Source organism: Anabrus simplex, chromosome 14 (assembly GCF_040414725.1).
Source record: "Anabrus simplex isolate iqAnaSimp1 chromosome 14, ASM4041472v1, whole genome shotgun sequence".
Classification (NCBI taxonomy): Eukaryota; Metazoa; Arthropoda; class Insecta; order Orthoptera; family Tettigoniidae; genus Anabrus; species Anabrus simplex.
Window position 1 is genome coordinate 81,846,810 of NC_090278.1, and position 11,307 is coordinate 81,858,116.

Here is an 11,307-nt window from a genome sequence, read left to right on the forward strand (position 1 = left end):
ACCTCAAAAACCGACAAGGAAGTGCGTTTGAAGGTGAAATTGGACAAATTATCAACTTTAATAATGCATATAGATGCATATATTTGAGATTAGTGAATATATTTCAAATTTTGAATTTATTGTACATGTTTTTGACTTTTATAACACATATTTTAACATGTTTTACAAGCAGTCTTGAAGAAAATGTGAAGTAATTAATGCTTTGAACTCTTTTGGTAATGAACCGATTCAAAGGGAAGTGGCACTTGTCAAGACACGCTTCCAAATCATACCTGCTAGAATTAATCAAGAAGCTAGAAACACATGGGTTGCGTCCTGGTGATTCGCTGGACATTATGGAGAACATGAAGCGTGAGCCAGAAGGTATCCCAGGAAACCTCAGATTCCATCTCCAAACAAAATATCGTGACATCTTTAAACGTAATCCAGGCTACATTATCGTGGTAGTTATAAACAAATATTCGGCTGGTACTGATAATGTGGATGTACCAGAAAGTTTAACACCTATTTCAAGTACTGTCCTACCACATCTGTACATGTAGAGAGATCATTCTCCGCACTGAAACTAGTTTTAACAGACAAATGCCACAGATTTTTAACAAATTTTAAAATTTAATTTTAATATAGGCTCTGAGCCAAGGCTCTTCTTGGTGCAATACAAATAAATTACATTGGTGGCTATATTCACAATGTAATTACAAAATAAAATACAGTAAATATACATAATTTAACATGATGAAATAGATAAGATAGGACAAAGCTTCCTAAACATAATTACCATACAACTTTAAGTATTTAGTTACATTACTCTTGAAAATAGATAAAGTTAGTAAAATTTTTGTGTTTTTTGGAAGTGAGTTATACATAGTTATAGAAAAATGCCAAAGAGAATTTTGACCATAACTAATAGAATGAATCTGACTGTAGTGAATATTATAAATAATTCTTGTTTCATAATTATGAATGTGTGAATTGGTAATTATTGATGTTGCTTGAGCAGACTAATTTGTTTTGAATTTTATAGATCATAATTATAGAAGCCTTATGCGGAGGTTTGAAAGTGTTAATATATTACAATGTTCATACAGATCTTTAGTCGGTGTCAGAATGGGCAGTTTGAAAATTATTTTTAGCGATCTCTTCGTAAGGACCTTTACCTTTCAAGATAATTATTTATTACAGCATGCCCAGACATGTATCATATAAGAGACTAGGAAACTTGGAGGAGACTATTGTTGTATACAAGGAATCGGTATACAGAAAACACAACATAAATTCATTGTTACATTAAGTTTTTACACAATATGTACATAAATGCAACTAAATTTTCTTGAAGCTGGATGCACTTGTAAGCAATTAATGATGGTATTACTGTAGACTGAGGGTTTGTGGAAATATACACTTTATATACATGAGAGTCTATATACGCACGAATCTATCTTGCGGAGATAGTCTGTCACATAAGAGAGAGTTCAAAATAGTCGAAAACTATCTGCCTTGAAGAATTACAAGTGTAACTTGCAATGAAAGTTCGTACTAACAGAATGCTAGTAGTTGCCGTAGGCTTGTCAGGAGCTGACATAAATGTTCACAATTGGTAGAATACTAATGTTAATGTCGTAGCCTAAGTGAGGACTGTGGGATGAGTAGAATACTGACATCGGGACTCGACGTGGTTACAGGAAGCGGGAGGTGAGGCAGTGTCTAGAGGTGAGACCTCACAACCAGAATTTCAGTCCACCTGTTCGATACACATGTTTAAGAGGGATAGCCTCCGTGTTTGACTTGCAGTGTAATCTGGCGTTAGACACTGAGGAGTCCTCTGAAGGAGCGGAATGAAGCTTCCTTTTATAGCGCTGGCTGACGTCACAAGCAAGCGAACTGCAGTACCTCGTAGAGTCTGGAAAGATCCGGGCTGCGGCATGTTGTGGAGCTATCAGGCGCAGAGCTGAGATTGCGAAGGACACACAACAATTGTAATGTACTGCAAAGCAAATTATGGACAGGAAAAGTAGGGTGTACAGTATAAAATTAAAAAGGAATGTGTATTTAATTGTATTTCTTCATATCTATATTTTTCTATATGGTTTTCTTACAACCTTACTCATTGATTTATCAGGTGTATTCATTAACACACTGTGTCTTATCTAGGAGATGTGGCATATTGTTTTAACAGTGAACACCGATAGATTGATATGTCTCGCAAACTTTGCACGGATTGTTTGTACTAGTGGAACAGCCACAGCTGTAAGTATTATGATTTCTTATTTTTCATTCAGATCTTTATTCATGATCATGACTTTGTGGATTGGTGTGGGTGAATTGCAGGAGTCTAGTAAAGGAATATTACATTTGAATTTCATACAGGTGTTTAATAACATGAAAATAAGTGCATATTTAAATGCATATTTCATCGCTTGTTACAGCATAGCTGCACACTCATTATGGTGATTTATACAGCATATAAATATAATGTCCAGTACTGAAGTGTGGTGTGTTGCTTTACAATGTCTAAGGATGGATGCTAAAGGCTTTATCTTTCAATAAACTAACTATAGGCCTTCAAAATGTTGTTGTATTGCAGAACGTGCAAGATCACTTACGCAAACCACGTCACCAAGGAGGAGTACCCCGGCAAGCCAGAAATTCATGTGAAGTCTTAACATTCACAAAACACATGAAAGCAGCCTGTTTCAATGCATTTTCTGAAATGATAAATACAGCCTGATACAATTGATAATAGAAGACAAGATACACTGGCAGAAAATGAAATCCCAGCACTAAGAAGGAGGCGTGTTTGCACATCTGAAAGATGACACCTATTCAAATTTGCATGATAGTCGATGCTAGAAGATGTAAAGGAGAAGGCATATAAGTCACTGGTAAGACACTAACTAGTGAATGGCTCCAGTGGGACCCTCACCAGGATTACTCGATTTGAAAACTGGAAAAGGAGCTCAATTTTTTCTGGGTGATTTCCGACAAAAGAATAGTGTTACAAAAATGTTGCAAAGTTTGGGAAGACTTGGGAGAAAGGAGATGAGCTGCTCGACTAAGTGGTATGTTCTGAAGATGTTATGAAGATAAAGTTGGAATTCAAGAGGACAAATTGGGGCAAATATTTGTTTATAGGAAGGGGAGTTAGGTATTGGAATCATTTACTAAGGGAGATGCTCAATAAATTTCCAAATTCTATTTAAGAAAAGACTATATAAACAACAGATAGGGAATCTGCCACCTGGGCAACTGCCTTAAATAAAGTTGGTTGGTTGGTTGGTTGGTTGGTTGGTTGGTTGGTACTAGTGGGACAACTATGGCATTGCAAAGCAAGTTTGCTTTAAATATGAATGGATGAAAACCATAACGATATAAGTAGCATTTTGATCATTCGGAGAAAAATGCATTTAAACATCTTAACACTCATATAAAGCATGCTATTTGTAGTTATACCATCCATCATCAGAGCGCAGAATATTACCGCTATCACTTGTATCTCTTTGCTGGTGAAAGGATACATCCTCCCTTTGTTACATCCTGCACTTAACTCATTTTTTTAAAAATGTCACTTATACCGTTATGGTTTTCATCCATTCATATGTGCTGTGCACTTTGTGAGCATTACTTGTTAAGACTATATGCGGTATGTATTCAGCTGAGGATAGGGCCAAAACTAGTCCTGTGTATCAGCATAAAATATAATTGAATTTTAAAAGAATATTGTATTGATCAGGTGGAACATTCCCTCCCTGAATTTTAAATAGAAACATAGAACTACAACAATTAATTATATTCTATAATTATATTTTATTTACATAACTGCTGTGCACTTCAACGGAGTTATAATGTCTAGGTTGCCTTAGGCACGATTCTATTACTAACTAGCATGTATCACTTCTTTTCCTTCCACCAGTTCTACTTCCCCATAATCTTCTAATAATGATGAATTAGTTTGCAGTTCTTCCCAGGAGCATCCACCGCCTGTTCAATAACTTTACAATCGTGTACAGCTGATTTTTGTTATGAGTTTTTCTTCTAGTCTCCTCATCTATACATTTCTCTCTTATTTCCCACATCTTTAGAACGTAGTAAACATTTATTTTCATCTTTATTTTCTTATGCTTTATTTTATTTTTGTGTAACCCATCTAGCCATTTCAAGTATTGAGTCAGCCATAAATTCTGGATAAGTGGCAGTTTGGCCACTTCTAACCGTATCTGCTTCTGACATTTTAAATGTAATTTTCAATGTATGAAGGCTGTTTCTTAACTAAGGTTCATTTGTCAATAGAAACAAAAGTAATAATGATATTGCCAAAACCTTTTTATTACGTACCCCTGTGGGTGGGGGACACTGATGAAGAATAGACCCACGGTATCCTATGGCTGTCGTAAGAGGTGACTAAAAGGGGCGACCAAGGGATGATCGAATTAGAAACATGGGACTACCTGTAATTAGTTCCATCACAACGCGAACCTCCATGGGTCGCTTTTACTTGCGCGTAGTACCACTATGTTACGTACAAAATAGGTTTGTGATTAGTAGCGACAGTGTGTGGCTCAGGATGCATTTTACAGTACCTGTGATTCGTACCCCTATATGAGCAACACCATGGGATGAGCGACACCATGGTTCTGCCTTGCCTATGCTTAGTACCCACTATGTGAGGAACACCATGGGATAGTGGGGGTCTCTGTGGTTAGTCCACTTATATGAGGAACACCATAGGTTTGTGTTGCCTGTATAGCTGTTCGTTGCCTGTAAATAGCGCCGCAGTGTGTAAAACACCATAGGTCTGTGTTACACGTGCGAATTTCATTACCTGTGAGTAGTACCATACTGTGTCAAATACCGTGAGTGTATGCTACTTTTGATTAGTACCGCAACATGACAAATACCATGGTTCTATTTTCCTAGCAATAAGTAGCCTACCATTATGAGGGGCCGATGACCTGGATTTTGGACCCGTTTCGACTATAAGCGTCATCGATTCAGTATTGTGCTTTAGAAGCAGTTCCTTGGTCAGTAGTACTATTATTTAATACTAGTTTCTGGGAATGTGGGGCATTATGGGTCAGATGCACTGATTGTTTTAACTCATATCCATCCATTCATTCTTCGTCCTCATGTTTTCGAATCTGATCAGTGGAGGATTATGGATTTTTAAAATTGTCATAACATTTTGTCTCATTTCATACCATTAGGGGCTGATGACCTTTGTTAGGCCCCTTTAAACAACAAGCATCATCAGCATCATTTTTATTATGTCGTCTTTACACATTAAGTTATTATTCTACATACAGAGGGGTCCAGAAAAATGAAGACGCTTTTTGATAGTTAATATCTTTGGAACAAAATGACATTACAAGTTATAAATCTCATTTTGGGTCCATTTTGAGCAACTTATGTTTTTCATTTAAAACCTTTTTTAAGAATAATCCACCTTTTCAATAGAATTTAGTTTTTATTTACCCAAAAAACTTTATATTATTAATATTTGCATGGGACATGTTTCACCCAAATTTTGGGCATCATCAGCCATAGTTCCTATACTCAGTGATTGAAATATCCAGGATCCTGGGTGTTTATGTTTGTTTGTCCAGCCCTTGTCCCGTTTCCCTACGGGGTCGGGTGTGAGGTGAGATGAATTTGTCGTGGCGGTTTTTTATGACCGGATGCCCTTCCTGACGTCAGCCTCATCAGAGGAGTTAATGAGAGATGAAATGAATGACGTGATATATGATAGTAGGGAGAGGGTGAAACCCGGTGCCGGCACATAGCCTACTCCTGTCGAATAGCACCAAGGGGTCTGCTCAAGGCTTAACGTCCCCATCCGACGGACGAATCACCATCAACAGCGTCATATGCCCTCACTCCATATGAGCACTGCGGAGAGGTTTGGAATTTAATCCAGGCTTTTGGCACGCAATCTAGTGATTAGAAATTGTATACCACCACCTCCCCTACCCTGCCGGCCAACATTCTGATGGTGAAAATTTTTTCGACCAACGGGACTCGAACCGGCTAACCTCGGTGTTAGACTGTTTTAGACTTCAGCGCCTTAACGATCATGGCCACCAGGCGGGCTAGGATCCTGGGTGTTTATATCCTAATAAAATCTTTAAATCTAACCATGCTACCTTGGTGTTGTTAAAAATTATGTTTTCACATAGATATATGATATATGTAGATATCTGACTATTTTTAATCCAAAAACAATGATAATAAGTACAATTTATTCTGTTAAAAAGTAAGCATTAACTGAAACAAAAAATTGCTATGTTTTATATCTTTACAAGACATTAGCTGATTTGATTGTGCAGTCTTTACTGTCCAAATGGTGTATTATTCCTTGGTTGATTGGATATGTAATCTTGAAGTCACAATTTTTTGTACTCCCATTGGAAATATTCTCAAACTTGGGTGTCACAATGAACAATACTACAATTATTTTGATAAAAGTAAGTTTACACTTGGTGAACATTGAATTAAACCAAGTTGCTATGTTTATATCTTATTAAAAGACAAAGGCTGGTTTAATTATGCAGATGCGCGCGGCTGTGAGCTTGTATCCGGGAGATAGTAGGTTCGAATCCCACTATCGGCAGCCCTGAAGATGGTTTTCCGTGGTTTCCCATTTTCACACCAGGCAAATGCTGGGGCTGTACCTTAATTAAGGCCACGGCCGCTTCCTTCCAACTCCTAGGCCTTTCCCATCCCTTCGTCGCCATAAGACCTATCTGTGTCGGTGCGACGTAAAGCCACTAGCAAAAAAAAAAAAATAATTATGCAGAGCCAGTCGAACCGATAGTATCACCAAGGCAAGCCAACCGCAAGAGAGACGAGGGGACTCTCAATCAACTTATATCTATCTACAAATTGAAGCTGCAAGATTCCAACATTTTGTCGTTAACAACTTTGAGAGTCCCCCATTCGAATCTCTATCGTGATAAGTGGCATGTAATTCCACAATTTCAACAACATGGCAACATTTCAATAGACCTGACAATATTTCACAAATAAGCTTACTAAAGTTAAGTCGTAAGGTGAGACCCAGATTCGACAATATTTCTAAGGGGAGCACGAAAATTTGACATTCAAGATGACATATTCAATCTACTTATGAATAATACGCCCCTTTGGACATTAAAGACTGCATAACCATGGTAAACCACTTTGAAGACTGCTAAGGTGGGAATCAAACTCCCTCTACTCAGTTGACCTCCCGAGGCAGAGTGGACTCCGTTCCAGTACTCGTACCACATTTCAACTTTTGTGACAGAGTCGGGAATTGAACTGGGGCCTAATCACACTAACCATTAGTGTGTATAGGCTATATAAAAAATGAAATATTGAAAGAAGTAGTGACAAAATTGAAAGTCAAAGAAAGTATGAAAATAGGTCTTTTATAACCGAATTCTGGCTAGAATTTAATCGGTACCATATAAAGATACTGCAGTAGAAATTCCTTATTTCGAATTGGTCTTGTTTGCTCTTTCGGCCCTAACTTTGCCTCATTGAAATACAGAAGTCGAGTGTGTGTTCAGTCATATTAACATCCTTCTGAGGAAACTAAGAAACAAGAGCGTTAGGTTCGGACTAAGCCTATGGAAGAAAATTTATTTCATATGAGGTCCCTTCGGAAGTTCTTCGATTTGTTGGAACAAGTGCAGCTTATAAGTAATCAGAAAAATCAACAGATACCTCAAGTGCATTTGGAAGGGGGTGCAGTTGAAAAGGGATGATGATGTATATCTTTATCAGGTGAGTTTAGTAACATTTAAAACAAATCGTATGTTTCTATATATTTCTCCCCCTTCAGCTGCTACATTTAAAACAGCATTTTGTGTGATTGTGTGTGTACACCTGAAACCAAACCAAATCCCTGGCGCAACAGCCCCGAAGGGCCATGGCCTACCAAGCAACTGCTGCTCAGCCTGAAGGTCTGCAGATTACGAGATGATGTGTAGTCAGCACAACAAATCTTCTCGGCTGTTGTTCTTAGCTTTCTAGATCGGGTGCGTATACCTACCATACACTGTCTTAAAATTTACACCAATCATATAGTGACTATTTGGAAACTACTCCATACATTTAGCCATTTCTGGCTATTTTGTAATCAGTTTTAGCTACTGTACTTTTCATCTTCAAGTAAATAAATAATAAATTTGTGTGGATATTCTAGCCGAGTGCAGCCCTTGTAAGGTAGATCCTCCGACGAGGGTGGGTGGCATCTGCCGTGTGTAGGTAACTGTGTGTTATTGTGGTGGAGGATAGTGTTGTGTGTGGTGTGTGAGTTGCAGGGATGTTGGGGACAGCACAAACACCCAGCCCCCAAGCCATTGGAATTAACCAATGAAGGTTAAAATCCCCGACCCGGCCGGGAATCGAACCCGGGACCCTCTAAACCGAAGGCCAGTACGTTGACCATTCAGCCAATGAGTCGGACTTCATCATCAACTAATTTTGCAAATAAATCAGAAATGATAACCCCTTGTGGGTGGGGGCTGTAAAATAACACCCACGGTATCCTTTGCCTGTCATAAGAGGTGACTAAAAGGGGCCCCAGGGGTTCTTAACTTGGGAGCGTGTATGGGCGACCAAGAGCTGATAGCTTCTTATTTTTAAGTGTCGGATCTCTTCCATTTTTTCTCTCTGATTAGTGTTATACAGGGTGTTTCTAAATTCCCATTACAGACTTTGAGGGCTTGCAGTGGGGACCAAGACGGTTAAATTTATCATAGGAACTTGTGTCCGGAAATGTACCGTCTTCCCGCTGTCCGCACAAAAACCACCACAACACATGTTCACTGCTCCCGCATTTTCGGCGCTCTGTTCGACTCCTGCTACTTGTCGTCTGGGTCCAATTACAAGTGGGGCTCGATGTAAAGACCACCAACGTCAGTGCAGACACAATACCTACGAATCATGTTCTTGTACATACGATCATCAATACCTGGTCCTCCAACATCCGCCTCAGCCATAACCTGCGCCATTAGATCTTCCTCGGATTCCACAGGGGTCTCGATGTGACCCCACAGTTAGTATTGTAGCGGTGTCAAGTCTGGTGAATGTGCGGGCCAAGTAATCGGGCCACCATGACCTAGCCACTATTGCCGAAATCTTTGGTGCAGATGAACTACTGTACGTACAGCGTACTGCTGTGTACATAGTATAAAATTACTGCTGTACTGTAGTATGATTGAAGATCACAAACACAAGAGCAGGTACAACACGTCTCCTGCGGATTACACACTCAACTGAATGACATAGAATGTCAGCAAACCTGTAGGGGTATGAGACATCACGTGATCGTTCACTGACGTGTGTACTCTAGCCAGTGGTGCTGACAGTGCGGGAGATTTGAACGTGTGCTGTGGTGGTTTTTTACGGGTAGCGGGAAGACGGTACGTTTCCGGACACAAGTTCCTACGCTAAACTTAACCGTCTTGGTCCCCACTGCAAGCCCTCGAAGTCTGTAATGGGAATATTGAAACATCCGGTGTAGAGGATGGTTGCCTACTTCCTCTTAAAACAATAATCACCACCACATCGGAAAGTATATTACGTTTATGTTATGATGTTTAGATCAATGATGACCCAGCTGACTATGTGCCACCGGGCGAGTTGGCGGTGCTGTTAGGGTTGCGCAGCTGTGAGCTTGCATCCAGGAGATAGTGGGTTCGAATTCCACTGTCGGTAGCCCTGAAGATGGTTTTCCGTGGTTACCCATTTTCACACCAGGCAAATGCTGGGGCTGTACTTTAATAAAGGCCACGGCCACTTCCTTCCCACTCGTAGGCCTTTCCTGTCCCATCGTCGCCATAAGACCTATCTGTGTCGGTGTGACGTAAAGCAAAATAAAGAAATATTACTTGCTAGAATGTTAAATTAGTGTAGTGGCTAACATGTCAGCCTCTCAAAGCGAACTTCAGGGGTTCAAATCCCTCGAAGTTTGCATAATTTATTGAGAATACAAATTCGAGGGATGTCATAGGATTCTCAGTGGCCGTAGGAACCGGAAACTACTTATGAATGAATGAATGAATGAGTGAGAGGATCCCTTATTCTAAAATATCTTTAGTTGGTACTTGTTCACATACGAATGCCGTGTCATTCTGTTGTTTTGAGAAGACTTCTGCTTCGCGGTGTATACAGTTCCTACAATAAAGTTCAATCAAACTAATCTGAAGCATTTTATTATAATCTACTGTATTTATTTATTGAATCCGTTTACTCTCCAGGGTTGGTTTTTTCCCCGGACTCATTGAAGGATCCCATTTCTACCGTCTCAAGGGCAGAGTCCTAGCGTGAGATATTGATCGGGGATATAACTGGGGAGGGGGATCACATCTGCTATGCTGAACAGGGGCCTTGTGGGGGATGGGAAGATTGGAGGTGACAGACAAGGAAGAAGGAAGGAAGCAGAATGGCTGTTAGGTAGGTACCAACTTGGCATTTGCCTGGAGAAGTGGGGAAACCATGCAAAACCACTTCGAGGGTGGAATCGAACCTCCCGCTCTCCCTCCCTCTACTCAGTTGACCTCCAGAGGCTGTCCAGCCCCCGTGCCACTTTTCAAATTTCGGCAATCGAACTCAGGCCTCCGGGGGTGGCAGCTAATCACACTAACCACTACACCACAGAGGCGGACCTATTATAATCTACACGAGTATTTTTTGTTTCTGCATTTTGTTTGTGGCCAATGTTAGAATGAACAGTTGACGTTACTTCTCGTGTTATTTTTATTGGTCCTCCGCATAATATTCATTTACTATGATCGCATCAAAGAAATATTTCATGAATTGTCCGAGTATTTCTGAGGTAATTTCAGGCAATAAAACTACCCACGCTGTTTTCCTGATGTTCTGGATAATGACTTGTTCCTGCATATTTTCGAAAGTTAACTTGAACTCAGCGTCGTTATTTTCCCTTAACCCACTGGATCTACAGCACCGGTACCCTACTTCCTTCATAGATTATACACGGAGTGAACTGGCAATTCATGCTCAATAACATGTTTCTATATTTGATTTTATTGTCTCATTAGGTAACACGCCGCCAAGACCATGGACATGGCACCAACATTTAAAAAAAAATAAAAAAAAATACAAGGATGATATACGAAAAAAGATATACACGACGATGGCAGGCCAGACGGGCCAGAGCAAAGAGTTCGAACTACCACCGCACCGTTCATCGCCCTCTATGTTGAACTTGAGCGGCAGAGAGAATATAACAGAAAATTGGCAACGCCGGCGGTGGAGATGGACCTATACTTTCTCTTTGCCATTTTATTTTGACAGAATCAA